Raw genomic sequence first — 17,945 nt, forward strand, 5'->3', positions numbered from 1 at the left:
GAATGGACCAGGATGCTGCTTGCAATCATCATTGTGAGTTAAAAGCTTGTTCTTTTCTATTAACACAGTGTCATGAGTCACCCTTTAGGATTAGGAAAGTTCAGCCAGTACTAGTGCTCTGTTCAGCTGTCCACTAAGTATTTTATGATGCAAAACAGACAATGATGTGAATCTTTTATATAAGGGACAGGACTGGATAATTGTGGGAAGCCCTAACTGCCCGTAGGTTTGTTACGAAGTTCAAAAAAAAAAATCATGTGAATTTACTCTTTATGAACAGTCTTACTGACAACCCTGTATAATGAGGTCCTCTCTCCAGAAAGTCGGTACAGCGTTGCGAAGCAGCAGTGCTATTCTGCAGTGTGCCTTGCCTCTTGACATGGGGAACAGCCTTTTGCGATGAGAGGGTAATTCACTCATTGCCCACTAAGGATTTGTCTACACAGAGTTATTCAGGAACAGCTCCATGTGTAGATGATTCTGGAATAAAAGCACCTTGTTCCTGTTTAGTTTAACCCAGTGACCTACAATAGGAAGGAGAGTTTCTATCTTCTTGAGCCATCCAGTCCCTTTGGTCTTTGGACAGTAGTATAAAAAACCCGCCACCCTCCCCTTTGTTTCCATTAACAGGCCCTTCAGGTCCACAGACCAAGAACAATGTGAGCTGGATTGTTCTGGTGTCATCCTCTAGTCAGGATGCAGTATCCATACTGTGTAATGACATGAGATTCCATTTGCAGGGAGTCTCCTGTTGAATGCATAATGAAAATAATAAGCATTAGTGCCCTGCATCGTAAAGACACTTTTGGAGCTTTTGTAGTGCACTGTGTTAATATCACTTTGGATCTGAATAATAACAATATGAAGCCTTTATAGAATAGATTTCATTCCACTACACAAGTTCAGCACCATCTTTTCGCCCCCCTGCAGAGAGAGATGACACTGAAATGTTGTAACAGGCAATAGTAAGTCAAGCTTGAAGTACACTGGCAGAGTGGTGTGGTAGCCAGAACAATCCCCACCTACAATATACCTGGCCATTAGTTTATTTTCATAGACTACAAATTCACACCTTAATTTTCTAAAATATATATTAGCCATTGTTTATCATTTAAGGCATAAAGAACTAAAACATCACAATAACAAGAGGCAGATTTAGCTGGTGCCAAGTTTGGCACATACTGCCTGGTCTCCAAATAAGCTAAACAAATTTAGCTGAGGAACACCTCTGACCCTGGAGCTGGTGAATGTCTCCTACCATCCCTGGCTGCCTCAGTCTCCTACTCTTCTTCGTCAGCTGGGAAGTGCTTAGATACTACAGTGGTAGTAGTAGAAAGTCCTTGGAAAAGATATTGCCTCCTCTTCCTGGTGGCACCAATCTCTTCCCCTCCAGTGATGATTGAAAGAGCCTCCTCTCTGTTGATCTGTTCTTGTCTCCAGTAATTGTGGATCTGCTCTCCTTGTCCTCTCTGGATCCTGTTCCATCTTTCTGCTTTATGGTTTCCCATTGGGTCTCTCATGCCCAGGGAGACTAAGTGCAACTCTTCTCTCTCTGCCACCAGACTGATTCCCTCAGCTGCCCACTCCTACCGCCTGTCTTTTCTTTCACACAGCTGCTAAAGAGACCCAACCCAGACCTGCCTTTGGTGTTCTGTTTTTGTACAGTGCCTAGCACAGTAGGGTCCTGGTCTCTGACCTCAGCACTACGGTAGGCTAAATATGAAATAATAATAGGCAGATCTCTTTTGGTTCTTTTTGTGGAGCTTCTCCCATGAGTTTTGTGAGTGTTTTTCATATGTATTTACAATGTTTTGGACTTTGTGTGTTCTTCTGTGACTTTATATTTCTGAGGGTTGGAATTTATGCATGTTTTTACAAGTATTTTACAGGGTTGATTCTCGTTATGTGCTTGCTTTTATCCTATTTTTTGCATTTTTTACAAAAGATACCCTGTATCTTGAGTAGAAATTTACAATAGGTCAAAATGGACGTAATATGTTACTAAATCAATGGTAACAATTTACACTCGCTGGGTAATCACTTTGTCTTGGTTTAAAGGACCACACAAAGTACAGCTAAATAGAGAATTAGGCCTTGTTTCTTTAAGCCATGTTGTTAATTTGAAAAAGATTCACTGAATCCAGTGTGGTGCATTGCAAGTAATTTGCCAAATGCCATGTAATACAAACGGTGAGAAATGTCTTTCATATCCACTGCTGAGTGGCTTACACTCAGTGGAGGGATCAGAACTTTTTTTGGGTAAACAGAGCTGAGAGTTACACATTCTGCTCTATTGAGCAAACAGAAAAGATCTGCAAGTATTTCCTGAAAATTCTCCATTTTGAGGTTTTGGTAACTAAGACGATATATCAAATATAAAATGTTTCCGAATCCACAGCACAGTCCAGTTGCTGGGAGGTTTAGTGGCCCTCAGACCACAGGTGTGTTTGAAAGATTGTTCTTGGAAACATTTTGAACTGTCAACTATGCCCAGACAAACAGGCACTGCCAGAGCTACCTACACTGACACACATCTGCAGCCTCCTTCCCTCCCCATGTAAGATAGGCAGCTCCCTTTCCTTCACACTCCTGGAAAATATGAGCTGAGTATCACAGCCTTTCTAAGGGACAATACTCAGCATTCTGCTCTGGGCAGCTGCAGAACTGGGCTTAGAATACCGCCTGTGTAAAAAAATAACTTAGTAAAACATAAGTAAACACCAAACATTTAGAAAGAGTTGTCAGCTTTAAGTGAATAAAATGTTTTATTTAAAATACCCAGGAAAGGTGAGGTAATCTAATCTTTTTCCGAGTAATTGTTTCCTCTAGAGCCTTCTGAAGCTTTCAAAACAGGTGCACTGCAGGCACTAATTTGAGGGCTTTGCTGATAAAATATCCATTAAAATATTGTTATTACTTTAATGGTCATTCTCAAAAGGCCCCAAAAAATCAGAAGCAAAAGCAGAATTTACATTGGTCAAGGGTAAAGGATATAATTACGACAGAAATCTTCAAGAATAAGTTATCTAAAAGTCATGAAACAGGAAAAATTTACTTTTACACATCAACTTCAGGCTGGTTAAGTTAAAAGCCTGGTTAAGTTACTTTTATCAGGAGAGATGGAATACTTTTATACTCATAGCCTCTCTAGCAGTGAATATACTATTGACTATATTGCAGACAATGTAGTCAGTGTGGTGATGAGATACTATGATTTTCAGAAGCCTTCATTAGGTTTGCAGTGAAATGCCATATTCTCATATTAGTCATCTTCACTGCTTTATATGTTAGAAGATACATTTCAAACTGTTTTTAAAGTACATTATTATTATGCTGTTCACCAATATAGACCGATATACATTATAATATGTTTACAAAGTGGCAGTCTTACAAATTCAACATTTTAAAGCTTACATTCCATTCCAAGATCACTGCAAAATTGTTTCAAATGGCTGTGCTTACTTTTTGGAGCAAGTATTTTTAAATGAAAAGGTTGATGGCTGAAATTTGATTATTAACAAGTGAAAGAACACAGAACGGAATGATATTAAATTCAGTATGTTGATATTCCGTGGCGGATGAAAAATGGTTAGTGGACAGTTTCAGTGTATTGCCAGTGAGTACTGTGTCATAAAAACTGCAGAACTCACTTTTTTATTTATTTCATTATGGTGGGCTTAGTCATTTTAATGCCCTCTAGGACCTTGTCCTTATCAAGAAAATTAACTATTTTAATAGTGAGTGTCAAACTGCTTCCTCCTTGCCCTTCAAGTGGATGTAGACAAGGTCAATAGAGTTTGACACCTTCTGTAACAAAAGGTGCCTGATACCTATTCTACCAGGTATGTAACATGCTTTGCTAGAATGCATGTAGAACTCTTGACCTTGTACAGCGCAGAAGGGCAATTGTTTTCAATAAACATGGGAGGGAGGGAGATTGGAGCAGTTCTGTACACCCGTTCTCACAAACTACTCATTTCCTAGTGTAGACACCATCAGAATCTCTACATGCACTTTCAGTGAGTAGCAGTCGCACTGTGGCAAAGAGCAAAGTTGATTGATCCTTGCTTCCTCATTTGCTATTCATGTATTAATTCATTAAATGCCTCAAGCAGATGTCTGTACACATGGTATGGACAGGGCTGGCTCTAGGTTTTTTGCCACCCCAAGCAAAAATTTGCTGCTCCAAGAGCACAACTGCCCAAGCAAAAAAAAAAATAAAATAAAATAAAATAAGGTGGCCGGAATGCTGCCCCTGTAATTGTGCCTCCCCAAGCATGTGTTTACTTTGCTGGTGCCTAAAGCTGGTCCTGGGTATGGAAACTCGACAAGCAATAACAGAGTTTACAAATAGGGTTCTCAGGAGGTGAGATAATTGCCAAATAGCACTGCCAGCAGATCGAGGGAAGTGCTTATTTCCCTCTATTTGGCACTGGTGAGGCCACATCTGGAGTACTGCATCCAGTTTTGGGGCCCCCGCTACAGAAAGGATGTGGACAAATTGGAGACAGTCCAGCGGAGGGCAACGAAAATGATTAGGGGGCTGGGGCACACGTCTTACAAGGAGAGGCTGAGGGAACTGGGCTTATTTAGTCTCCAGAAGAGAAGAGTGAGGGGGGATTTGATAGCTGCTTTCAACTACTTGAAGTGGGGTTCCAAAGAAGATGGAGCTAGGCTGTTCCCAGTGGTGGCAGATGACAGAACAAGGAGCAATGGTCTCAAGTTGCAATGGGGGAGGTCTAGGTTGGATATTAGGAAACACTCTTTCATGAGGAGAGTAGAGAAGCACTGGAATGGGTTACGTAGGAAGGTGGTGGAATCTCCATCCTTAGAGGTTTTTAAGGCCCGGCTTGACAAAGCCCTGGCTGGGATGATTTAGGTGGGGGTTCGTCCTGTTTTGAGCAGGGGGTTGGACTAGATAACCTCCTGAGGTCTCTTTCAACCCTAATCGTCTATGATTCTATGAAAACATTAATTTTCTGAATTGTGCCAGCATCAGTTTTAGTTAAAAGCAAATGTCCACAACATAAAAGCTACCACTATAGTTGGCAAAAAGGGGCTTCCACGTGTTGACAGTCTCATCTGAGATGCTAAGAATGTAATGGATGTTGACAGGAGACTGATCACAACTACAAGAGGTCTCCCCAGGTAAGGGATGGTACAGTATGGGGAAGGCCTGCAAAGTTTTATGCCTATTCTATGGCTTGATAGAGGACTGTCAATCCAGCACCTCTCTAGCACTAAAGTCACTTAGTTTAAAAGAAAAAAAAATGTAAAGAGAAGATAATTTAGCCTTACATAAGAGATGAAATTATTCATATACAATTAGATTAAATGATTTTATTGAAATACTTCTCTGGAACTACCTAGATAAATTGGTTTATTAAAGTGAATTACATTGCTCATGTGAAAGGTGCTACGGCTGACAGTGTTGCGAACTGAAATCTTCTGTTCTTGTAGAAAACTTTTTCAAGCAACCTCCAATGCCTCAACAATGTACCTCAACCCTGATTTTAGGAATAAGAGAGTACTTCACTCTCCAATCTGATCAGTCCCTGGCCTCATTGCTGAGTCTGCCAACAAGTGTGATGACCAATGCCCATTGTGACAGTTGTTTCTGGGAAGGGAGACATCTGTCCGCATAGAAAGTGGACTGGGACCACAGACTCATTTCACAGAGCCCACCAAAGAATCATTAGATGGTAACAATTTCTGGTCATTACTGACTTATTCAGGTATGAATTAATATCCAGCAATTAAGACTCCATATCTTGTTACCAGTCACCTGAGCCAGAGACATTTAATTTGGAATTAAATGAAAAAGTTTCCAATCCCTAACAGATGGGTATCCTTCATCAAGCACCTCCTACTTCTATATATAGTTTATGTGTTTGGAAGTGTAATTTGAAACATAAAAAAGTGACCTCTACTGGACCCCAAAACAAATTAGTATTCCTGAAAAGAATGATCAGCACATGTTATGTGAGTTTCATATTGAGCACAAGACATTTGCAAATCTCTGATCTGTCTGTTCCAGTATAGATGTCCAATTTTTCAGTGTAAGGACCACCTCAAAAGAGTTCCCCTCCTTAGCCAAGTCCTTTCCCAGCATCCCATTTCCTTGCTGCTTGGTTCTTTAAATGTTTTCTTCATCTGCTAGGCTATAAACCCAGTCCATCTAAAGCAGGAGCTCCCTACACAAATCATGCTAATTAAACAAAATATAGCCACAGAGGCCTTTTAAAAAATTGACATGGACAATGTTTAGGCATTTAAAGAATGACAGGAATAAGTATGTCCTTCAGTGAGTGGGCAGGCAGTTATATTAACTCTTGACAGTCTACCTAATGTAACATATTTGCAGGGCAAAACCATTAGCAGTTCAATGTTTCTTTAATTTCTGTGCAGAAACATCAATTTTTTTTGTCAGATCGCATTTTGCAACACAATATCAGTCTTGCCATATCCATGATTTAGACGGGCTGCAGTGATTCTACAGTAATTATGTCAAAAAAATGAAATATTTCAAAATGTGATTGACAGGTTGATTACAATAATGCATGTGATTAAACTCAGGGTGTGCTTGTGTAATGAAGGAGAGAATGTCAGTGGTAATTAACTGCATTTTTGTTAAATTTTGTTGAGAATTTCTTACTCTTAGGTTGAAGTATATTGTAACCAATGGGCCACAAAGTGGTGGGGCTACGTGTAGTTCCTTAGAAAAAAGTGGTGCTATTGGGGACTGAGAGGGAGACAGTTTTTATGTAAATTGTAGATTTTTATTAACATTATGTAAATGTTATGTAAATTAGTATGGCCATGAATGCCAGAAGTATGCTGTAGATTGGTGTAACAACGACAGCTTGTTAGGTTTGAGTACAGGAGAGCAGCAAGGAGTGTTGCTGTTCTCCTGGCAGTTCTACTTAAGGTCTGCCAGGGTCCAGTAAAGTGGGGATTCCAATAGCAACAGGGTATAATGTTACCATCAAGGTGAATGTTTTTGCCATTGTATGGGTAATATCAGGAATATCTTAAATGGAAGATGACTTTTTCACTAAATGGAAAGTTTGCATGGTCAGCCAGTCTGTCAAACATGCTATTTGGTTGTATATTGTATTGTGCATCTATACTGCATCTACCTACCCTCCATCTGTTTTTCTTCTTGGATAGTAAGCTCTTTGGGACAGGAACTATTATGTCCTGTGTCTTTACAGTGCCTTGCTCATTTTAGGGTGCTACTTTGACATAAATGAGAGGGGGAAAGTTGCCTTTACATAGATTTGTCTGCTCTGGAGTTCTGCTTTTTCCTCCTAGCTTTTATTAAGCAATCTGATAATACTGTGATGTGAGCATGAGATTTCTTGAACACAACTATAATGTGTCCTGCCACAGTGCTAGGGGCATGATATAACACAGGATCAAAACAAAGATGTCTCTTATTGTGTGCCCTCCTCTATCTGCCAATGATTAATAGCCTTGATGTTCTGTTTGTCTACTTCTCCCACAGTGGTTGCTGTGCTTTTCCATATGTGCGCCCTACAACTGGAACATCCTTTCCAGGCCAATACTCTCCCCTCTTTCAGCCCTTACTTCTGTTGTCATGAAAATAAAAAACGGAGTAAACAGAAATATTCATTTACAGTACTTTTATTTATAGGTGGGAAGGGGAGGAATCGCAGAAAGTCTTGGAGCTCTTCATCTGGTTTCTCAGGGACTATGTCTTCTTATCTGTGATGTACCTACCACACTACTATTTATATTATGGTACCAGCATAAAACAACAGTAATAAGCATAATATAATAAACATAATGAAGTGGATATACATTAAAAATGAGGCAGGGGTGGTGGTGGTGGTCTGATTTTACTAAAGGGAACCTCAAAGGGATTGGAAGGGAAGGTAACTGTACTTAAACATACTTTTAAAAACTGGGAAAGAACAAGATTCAGATTTCAGGCTGAGAAATAAGGTCTGTACTGTAAAACCCACCATGGCAAAACCATGATCGCCTGCTGACCTCAGATGTGATCGAGAGATCCTTAAACAGCAGGCAGTGTGGGAGTGCAGATACCAGTCTATTTACATAAGGTCCTGCAAAGCCTGGGGCTCTGCTTGTTTCTATTAAATGAGGGTTTAAAAAAAATATACATCTTTATTCTTCGCTGCATTTTGCTTGAGCCTATTTACCTCAAGAAGTCACTATTTGATCAGTCAGTGTACCACTAAAACCAAACTCACTTCATTCAAGAGATCTGTGTCCTCTAAGCTACAAAGCATGGTAAACACAAAGTTTATAGATTCTTGGTTTCTTGTTTAAATAACATGTATTGAAAACACTGCTACCATTTAATAGAGAACTGTTTAGAGGTATGCTAATGGCCACAAGAAAATTTCAAACCTCCATAATGTGCTTTAATCACCAGCTGGAGATCAAAAGCCACCATGTGATTTTATACATCATGGGCAGCTTCCAGAACTGCCTTACATGGAAAGGGATCAATGGTAAAATTGGTAGATACAGCAAAGCTTTTGCAATAAAAGCGTTTTATGTATCTTGTTCAAAGCATTTAAGTGCCTTTTAGATCACTGATTGAACCATAGACATTATAAAGTGGAACCTTTTAATACCAAAATAAATTTCCAGAGAAAATTCCATTATAGGAAAAAGTGTTTCACTGCAACAGGATAGATAATAATTCTTTCACATGTAATGGGATATATGAAATGTTTGATGATAAACAGAAGTTCTTTTTACGATTGCAGTAAGACCCCATGTATTGTTTGTGTGTATACTATAACACATCTATTGCATATGGTATTCCAGAGAGAGAGTGTGTCTGTGTGTGTGTACACACACATGCACCCTATAAAAACATGTCCAAACGAAGGTGACTGAAACACTTCACTTTAAGGTAGCTAAATGAAAGTAAAAAGTGTTGCCACCCATATAAACTTTGGACTGCAACCAAAGTAAACATACAAGCTCTTTAAAAATAAAAAAAATCACGAAAGCCGATTAATTTAGTGCACTTCAAACAGACTCTAGTCTTAGAAGCCTCATGGTAGTTAAAATGAGTCACTAACAACTTCAAATCATCTGTCTGTTAGCATCACAAACAGGAAAAGAGAAACTTTCCAAATGGTCTTTCTTTAGCAGCTTTTCTACACCAGCATGGTGGTAATGCAGTAATGTTCTCCCTCCAGCACCCCAACCCCTTTTCCCCCTTCTTTATTCACTTGCTGTATGTATCCTAGGCCATACTCTGACTTCAGTCATCCTAGTGTAATTCCACTCAAGTCAGTGAAGTTAGTCCCCATCTTTACATATACTCTTCCCACTTAATTTCTCCCCAGAAGAGATTCACCTCAGTGCATGCTACACAAGCCCCACATAGTACTTCAGCCCAGAAGGTGTAGGGTGAATTTCATTCACTGTTTAAATACTGACTCAGAATATTTTAATGACCTACTTAGTATTTTATTTATATCTACAGAAGTGGTATATATTTATATTTCCCCAACCATTTAAAAATAATTTGATGTTATAATCATTAAAATTAATCATGTTATTGTTTTGTAAGGTTTTTGTAAGAAGTAAAAACATATTTTTGAAGTAGTGTACCAACAATGCTGCAGAAGAACCAAATCACAGAAAAAAGGGTAATGCCCCCTGCCCCAAAAAAATAAAAATAAAATCATTTCAAATGTATGTGAGGAAAATTGATTCAATTTTCTGCTCAATATTTTTGGAGATTGCTGGCCATTCCTGACTGTGTGTATTTGCTTCAGATAGCAGAATGAAAAACTTAACAGGTCACTGAGGACTAAGATTTTTGTATGACTTTAGTCTAAAACTGAAGATTTATAGAATTTTCCAGGAGATTATTCTTGATTTTTCGAACTGACTTTTGACTCATCCATATCTTTACTCAGTTTTTTACTTTTCATTTTCAGAAAATTTTACTTGATCATAATAAAATAAACACTCTGTTTTTAGCATCCATGTGCAGTTTTGCCAGGAATAATAAGCTGTGTGCGAAGTAACAAAAACGAATTTGGATATTAATTTTTTTAATGTAAATTGTGCTTGGATGACTGGCTCGAGTTGGAGAGACATTCCTTCTTACCAGAATATGATACGTTTTTTGGATACATTGTTTGTTATATAATCTCTTTTAAGCAGATCCTAAAAAGAAGCCAATTAAGAATAGCTGAAGTCAGCATCAAGGCAAAACTATCATTAGTACTAATATTGGAGCCTCATGCTGCCTACCTGCAGATAAACCCACAGAAGGAAGAAACATGCTCCCCAGTTTGATACTGGTGGATATAAACTGCAACATCTCCTTGGGCGAGGCGTTTAGTCCTGTGTGGAAAGGGAATACATGTAGTCTTTTAGAAATCCATGCAGAACAGCAATGAGATACGATGGGTGCGATATAAAAATTTAGATGGAGGTGTGGATAGAGGGAGTGATATGGAAACACGAGCCTGTCCCCATGAAGGGCTCTATTCTCTTCAGAAAAGGAATATGGCTCCTTTAATTCTGCCCCCTGTCCAACAGCAGGGCTACTGCTGGAGCCAACCTGCTGCTTGCTATGGCCCTTGCAGTCTGCCCTCCTTTTTGAGAGGAGTCATCTCTGTGGAAGGGATTCATTACTGGTTCTAGAGTAGCAGCCGTGTTGATCTGTATTCGTAAAAAGGAGTACTTGTGGCACCTTAGAGACGAACATTTATTTGAGCATAAGCTTTCGTGAGCTACAGCTCACTTCATTGGATGCATTCAGTGGAAAATACAGTGGGGAGATTTATATACATAGAGAACTTGAAACAATGGGTGTTACCATACACTCTGTAAGGAGAGTAATCACTTAAGGTGAGCTATTACCAGCAGGAGAGCGTGGGGGGGAGGACCTTTTGTATTGATAATCAAGGTGGGCCATTTCCAGCAGTTGACAAGAACGTCTGAGGAACAGTGGGGGGTGGGGAGGTGGAATAAACAAGGGGAAATAGTTTTACTTTGTGTAATGACCCATCCACTCCCAGTCTTTATTCAAGCCTAAATTAATTGTATCCAGTTTGCAAATTAATTCCAATTCAGCAGTCTCTCATTGGAGTCTGTTTTTGAAGTTTTTTTGTTGAAAAATTGCAACTTTTAGGTCTGTAATCGAATGACCAAAGAGATGGAAGTGTTCTCCAACTGGTTTTTGAATGTTATAATTCTTGACGTCTGATTTGTATCCATTTATTTTTTTACGGAGAGACTGTCCAGTTTGACCAATGTACATGGCAGAGGAGCATTGCTGGCACGTGATGGCATATATCACATTGGTAGGCGTGCAGGTGAACGAGCCTCACCAGCCTTAATTTTTGCATGGATTTCTGGTGGGAAACCAGTTTCTGTGGAGGAGAGTATGACTGGTGTTCTTTCATTGCCTGACCCCGAGAACACTTTTCTTGACCTGTGGAGTCACAAGCTTGCAAATCTCACAGAGAGTTTTCAGTGTTTGAAGGAGACAAAAAGTATGCTGCAGGGGTACAGCTCCCTACCTGCAGATTTAGGGGTTCCCCCCCATTTTGCTTCCCTGCCCCCAGTTCACCTAGCAGAGTAGAATATGTGACCCAGAGGAAGGCATTTGAAAAACTCATTTAATTTGTAGTGGGATGAAGTCCTGCAGAACATTTTCAAACAGTTATAAGAGCTGTCTCCCTCCCTCCATTAGCATTTTAATTGTAAACTCAATACACTTAGAGTTGAGCTATTAGAATGGTCTTGTAATTAGGATATAGGATTGGGAGTCAGGAAATTTGTTCTTTTCCCTGTTCTGTTGCAGATTTCCTCTGTGAACTGTGGCAAATGTCTGAACTGTTCTGTACCTCAGTTTCTTCATCTGTAAAATGGGGATAAGTGACTTAAGCTTCAGCAGGATGTTGAAGCTTAAGCCACTATTTGTAAACTGCTTGGAGGAGCTTGAGTCGGTGGTGTTAGAGACATGAAAATTATTCATTTCCATCATTCACTTTCCTTTGAAGGAAAATATCTTTCATTACGGGTTAAGGGCGTTAGCACTCTCGCCCTACATTTTTTTTTTTTTTGGTAGAGTTGGATAAAAACGTTAAACTGTTGTCTAACATCTGTTTACACATCAATTATATTCATCCTCTGCACAACGTTTTCAGTTTCCTCTGGCTTCTTAATCACTGGAAACAGTGTTCTTCACCTTGTAAAAACTTTAAGTTCAGATATAATCAAATGCAATAATTTGTCTACTTCACTAGCTGCAGCTAATGAAAGGAAACATGGGGAAATCCTTAAACATGTGGCAGGAATAATTTTATTTCTAACTAGTTGTTAATAGCATTCAGACACAATAGGATATTGTACTGACCTATTAATATATACCTTGGATGCATCATGAGGGCTGAGGTTACTGGGCAAACTGCCTTACATACTCTTAAATTGTATACTAATGGAACAACAAAAAGTCTTTGGAGTGTCCTGTTGCTATTATACTATATTTAGTCTTGGAAGAATTAGGTTTATCGGTAAATGTTGGTAAATGTCTATTTTACCGTACACACACAAACTGAAGAAAAAATATTTAATCTAATATTGAAATTTTGGATAGGCAAAGTAGTAAGTTCTCAAGCAGCATTTATTCTTAGTTTGCTTTAAGGATGTTTACTTGGTATATTTTGTGTATTGACAGTTTGTGTTTTAACAGTTAAAGCTTTATAACTTTTTGAACCACAATTTCAACTGTGATTAAATTGTCTGACTCCTCCATCATTTCCAACAACTGTGAAAATTTAAATAAGAATATTTTCTATTTTTATTTCAATAATTTTGCACAACTGTGAAAATTTAAATAGATAAATCTAAAAAAGCTTAAAAATAAACATTGATATTATGTCAGAATTATAATTTTAAAAAATCCATTGAATTCTGCCAAGTCTAAATATAGTATGATTATTATTCTTTTAAAAATAAAAATTAAAGTAACTGCTTCTTGTATACATTCTTTTCACTGAGGAAAACAGTATAAAATGGAAAGGTGAGAAAAAAGTAGAAAAAGAGTGCAGTAAGTGCATTTTTATAGCATTAACAAAACCTATCATAGCTATGAATGGAAGCATCATATATATCCTGAAATGCAGTTTGAATGCTCACAAGTGAGCTTGAAAAGCCTGGATCTACATGCACGGGTACACGGATCTGCATACACTATGCAGTGCAGACATACCCAAAGTAACAGTGCACTTATTGGAAAACTCTCTGGGTGTGAATGGCAGTGCTGTGTTGTATTTGGCAGTTAAGATTCACTATCACTGTCTTCTCACAAGCCTTGCTCGCACCTCTGAGCTAGTTTTTCGGCCAGGATTATAATCCTATCTGATCCAAGCCATTTTAACAACATATTAATAATATCTTTATAGTACTGTACAGATGTCATTCTAGCATCCCTGTGAGATATGTAAGAACTGTTCCCATTATGAAGATGGGGAAAGTGAGGCAGAAAAGTTAAGGGAATGGTCCCAGGTGACAGAGGAGTCCTATGGAACCAGTGTCAGGAGTTTCCAGCTCGCAGTCCTGTGCTCAGACCGTAAGACCACATGTTTCGCAAGAACTTTCTCAAATTCAGTTATGCAAAAATTAGAGATGGACCAAAATTTGCATTTGAGGTGCCACACCTTTGAATTTCAGGAGGAACAGGATTTGGGGTCAAAATGCCACTCACTGAGATTTGGCCCATCCACCCCACCGTCATAACCATAAGAATGATCTTATGGGCAAAGTGCTACAGTGTGTAGCATCTTCTGCTTTCTTTACCTTTATTTTTCTGATTTTTCTATGAGCAGGTTGTAAGATATAGAATTTAAAGCAGTAAAGGTTATTGAAAAGCAGCAGAAATATATTATATGGGAGCAACTGAGTATGTGGGGTCAACCTAGGTTTTCAAAGGGAACAGGTATCTAGGTACTATAATGATGGGCATATTACAGTTTGATTGGTCTTAACACATTCTATCTTTGTTTGGCATCCCTAAGAAAGGAACCTCTTAAGAGCACCCATCAAATCATCTCTCTGTTTAAGAAATCATTGAGCTGAACCCCCATGCCCCCCCAAACAAAGCAGTTTCTTCCTCCCCCTCTTGGCTTTCCTTACATTCCAATCTTCCTGCTATGTGTCTCTCTAAGTTCACAGCTTGAGAGAAGCAAGGGTGGGTGTGTTTTGATTTGTCTCTGACAACAAAAGAATGAAATGTAGTGATATCTGCTGACACCTGGATCAGAGCTCCCAGGTGATCAAGATTTGACTCCCACAAAACCAGTATGTGATGAGGAGGACAAATCTGCTTTGACCCTATAGAAGGTCTGAAAGGGGGCAAACTAAAATGTTTCCTTTGCAATTTATCCCTTTATCTCATTCTGTAACTGTATAATCCATTCTATAAAGTGATTTGACATATATGAAAAATATTATGTAGAATTGGTATTTTTTTAACACGAACTGACTTTAAGATTGAATGAAAAGGTTCCTCAGCCCAGCAAACAAATGAAACAATTTACCATAATTATTTTTTGTGAAATTCTTAGTAGTAGGTGTACCCCTAGAATCACAGGAGCTAAAAAGATCTGTTTAGATTAACTAGTGTCCAGTTATGTCATGAAATTCATCCATGTGCCACTGCAGAGCCTGGTATTGGCATGAAAGGAGAGGAGAGTGGCATTTGGCCTTGACATGGGTTAGAGCAGCCCTGGTTGGTAGCCTAACTTGTTTCCTGCTGCCTAAGGCCCTAATGGGGGGAATAATCAGGGTGCAGTACTGCCTTACTTCCTTCTATCTTCCCTGACCGTACCTGACTTGCTCTGTAATGTGTCCTGTGCTGGAGTCCAGTGGCTCTGCACCTGACTGGCAAAAACTGTATGCTGGGGGATAATCCTTGTGGAAGCACTGTGTTCTGCAGCCACTCTGCACCAGCATAGCTGACACAAATGGCACAGAGCAGCCATGACTTGAGCATATAGTTTAGCTCAGCCCAGTTTTAACACGTTTCAAGGATGGGTCTTCCACTACCTTTCTGCTTCAGCCCGAAAGCTTTTGCTGTAGGAATAAGGATGGCAGTGTTGCCAGCTCTTGCAGGTATTTCCTGGTAACTGGTGTTTTTTTTTTTGTTTTTTTTTTAAAGTTCTGGCTCCAGGAATCACATGATTACATGAAAACAAACAAGGAGTACTTGTGGCATCTTAGAGACTAACATATTTATTTGGGCATAAGCTTTTGTGGGCTAAAACCCACTTCATTGGATGCATGCAATGGAAAATACAGTAGGAAGATATATATACACATAGAACATGAAAAAACCTACATGCCTCCAGCTTTACCAGAAACCTACTGACCGCTATACTTACCTACATGCCTCCAGCTTTCATCCAGACCACATCACATGATCCATTGTCTACAGCCAAGCTCTAAGATACAACCACATTACTCCAATCCTTCAAACAGAGACAAATGCCTACAAGATCTCTATCAAACGTTCTTAAAACTACAATACCCACCTGATGAAGGGAAGAAACAGATTGACAGAGCCAGAAGAATACTCAGAAGTCACCTACAACAGGACACGCCCAACAAAGAAAATAACAGAACACCACTAGCTTTCACCTTCAGCCCCCAACTAAAACCTCTCCAGTGCATCATCAAGGATCTACAACCTATCCTGACGGACGATCCCTCACTCACAGATCTTAGGAGACAGGCCAGTCCTTGCTTACTCACAGCCCCCCAACCTGAAGCAAATACTTACGAGCAACCACACACCACACAACAAAAACACTAACCCAGAAACCTATCCTTGCAACAAAGCCCACTGCCAACTCTATCCACATATCTATTCAAAGGACACCATCATAGGACTTAATCACATCAGCCACACCATCAGAGGCTCGTTCACTTGTACATCTACCAATGTGATATATGCCATCATGTGCCAGCAATGCCCCTCTGCCGTGTACATTGGCCAAACCGGACAATCTCTACGCAAAAGAATAAATGGACACAAATCAGACATCAAAAATTATAATATTCAAAAACCAGTTGGAGAACACTTCAAACTCCCTGGTCACTCAGTTACAGACCTAAAAGTTGCAATTCTCCAACAAAAAAAAACTTCAAAAACAGACTCCAAGAAACTGCAGAATTGGAATTAATTTGAAAACTGGACACCATTAAATTAGGCTAGACTAAAGACTCAGAGTGGATGGGTCATTACACAAAGTAAAAACTATTTCCCCATGATATTTTCCCCCCTTACTGTTACTCACACCTTCTTGTCAACTGTTTGAAATGGGCCATCCTGATTAGCACTAGAAAAGTTTTTTTTCCTCCTCCTGATAATAGCCCACCTTAATTAATTGGTCTCGTTACAGTTGGTATGGCAACACCCATTTTTTCATGTTGTCTGTGTATATATATATTCCTACTGTATTTTCCACTGCATGCATCCGATGAAGGGGGTTTTAGCCCACGAAAGCTTATGCCCAAATAAATTTGTTCGTCTCGAAGGTGCCACAAGTACTCCTTGTTTTTTTTTTGCTGATACAGACTAACAGGGCTACTACTCTGAAACATGATTACATGAGACTCTCAGCATTCTTCTTTAGAAAAGTTTCCAGCCCTCATTCTTCCGGAAAATCTTAAAACGTGACCTTTAAATGCTCAAACATGACCTTTAAATGCTCAAACACCAGCGTGGGTGGGGGGAACCTCCCATTCAGTGTTTAAAATCTCATGCTTTTAAGCCAGTCCCAGGATTTGTGAGTGGGGGGGCGGGGGGTTCGGCAATTCTGCAGATGCATCCTCCCTGGCTGTATTTTCCACTTGCCTCCTGAGGTTTTACCCATTAGGTGGATGGTGGCCGAACTGGCGTTCCTGAACACGGCTGCTCCTTTGCACGGCTGCCTTCGCGCCCCCCACCGTGCGGCTCGTGGTCCTTTCGCTCTGGGACAGCACAGGCTGGCGCTGCCAAGCCAGCAAAAACTACAACTCCCAGGGTGCACCAGGCTCGGGGGTGGGGCGGGAGCGACGGTGGCCGGGGAGGTGCGCCGCTGGCGCTGTTCTCTTGTAGGCGGGCTCTGTCGGGTAGGTAGCCAATAGGCTAGGGCGATAGTGGGATATGCGTAGCCCGGCGGGCTGGCTGCCTGAGGGTTTCATGCAGTGCGGGAATTTCGGACGGGGAAGAAGGAGCGGCTGGGTCGGGCCCGGCTCCTGAGACCCAGCAGGTATTTGAAGCTGGGGCTCTGAGGAGGCGGGCTCGGCCGGCTGGAACCGGCCTCAGCCCGCCCCCTCCCCGCGGCGCAGGGCTCCGGCCCGGGAAAGGGGCGGGAGAAGCTGCTGTGTCGCGCTTTGCCCCGCGAGAGAGAAGGGGTTTGGCTCCACTCGCTCCCCGCCGAGGAACAGTCCCGCCAACGCCCCCGTCCCCGCCCGCGGGCAGATCACGGCTCGCTCGGCGCGGGGCTCACTCCTTCTTCGGGGGCTGCCCGGGTTCCCCAGGGGCCCGTTTCTACCCGGGGAGACGTTACGGAAAGGTCTCGAGGTTCATCCCGGCCCCTTAACGTCGGGCGGGGCCTGCCCAGCTGTGGAGCCCACAACCCCGCAGTGCCCAGCTTCTGAACCTGCCCCCTCACCCCCCCCCCCCGCCTCCGTCAAGCGGCTTTTGATGGCCGTGGGGTTGGACGCGGGTAATGCTGTTTACTCCAAGGTGTGAGTCATGGGTGGGGGAAGCCAGCCCAGCCCGTGCAGAAAAGAGTGAAGTGTATTTCTCATCTCTTGGGGAGGAGAAGTGTCACGGGGAGGTGGCGGGCAGGGACCATTTGAAATCCATCCTCACTTAGGAGGATGAAGATGCGAGAGAAAATAAGTTTTACCTTAAAAAAATGTAT

The 17,945-nt window shown here is 40.8% G+C and overlaps 1 protein-coding gene and 1 long non-coding RNA gene across 3 annotated transcripts in view; one reads left to right on the forward strand and one right to left on the reverse strand.

Annotated features, from left to right (window-relative positions):
- Window positions 1-629: 629 nt before the first annotated feature.
- On the reverse strand, window positions 630-17,009 carry LOC311523008. The gene is made up of 3 exons (XR_014712240.1): window positions 16,889-17,009; window positions 10,273-10,365; window positions 630-748 (listed from the first exon to the last, which is right to left on the reverse strand). It is a non-coding gene; the product is annotated as an uncharacterized lncRNA (long non-coding RNA).
- Window positions 17,010-17,153: 144 nt separating this feature from the next.
- VRK1 (VRK serine/threonine kinase 1) overlaps window positions 17,154-17,945 on the forward strand; it is a 52,649-nt gene continuing 51,857 nt past the window's right edge. For both annotated transcript variants that reach the window (XM_084630180.1, XM_084630179.1), the window contains exon 1: window positions 17,154-17,285. The gene's annotated coding sequence lies outside the window, so the exon portion shown is untranslated. The remainder of the gene's footprint in view (window positions 17,286-17,945) is intronic.

Source organism: Lepidochelys olivacea (assembly GCF_965140295.1).
Source record: "Lepidochelys olivacea isolate rLepOli2 genome assembly, chromosome: 6".
Lineage (NCBI taxonomy): Eukaryota > Metazoa > Chordata > Testudines > Cheloniidae > Lepidochelys > Lepidochelys olivacea.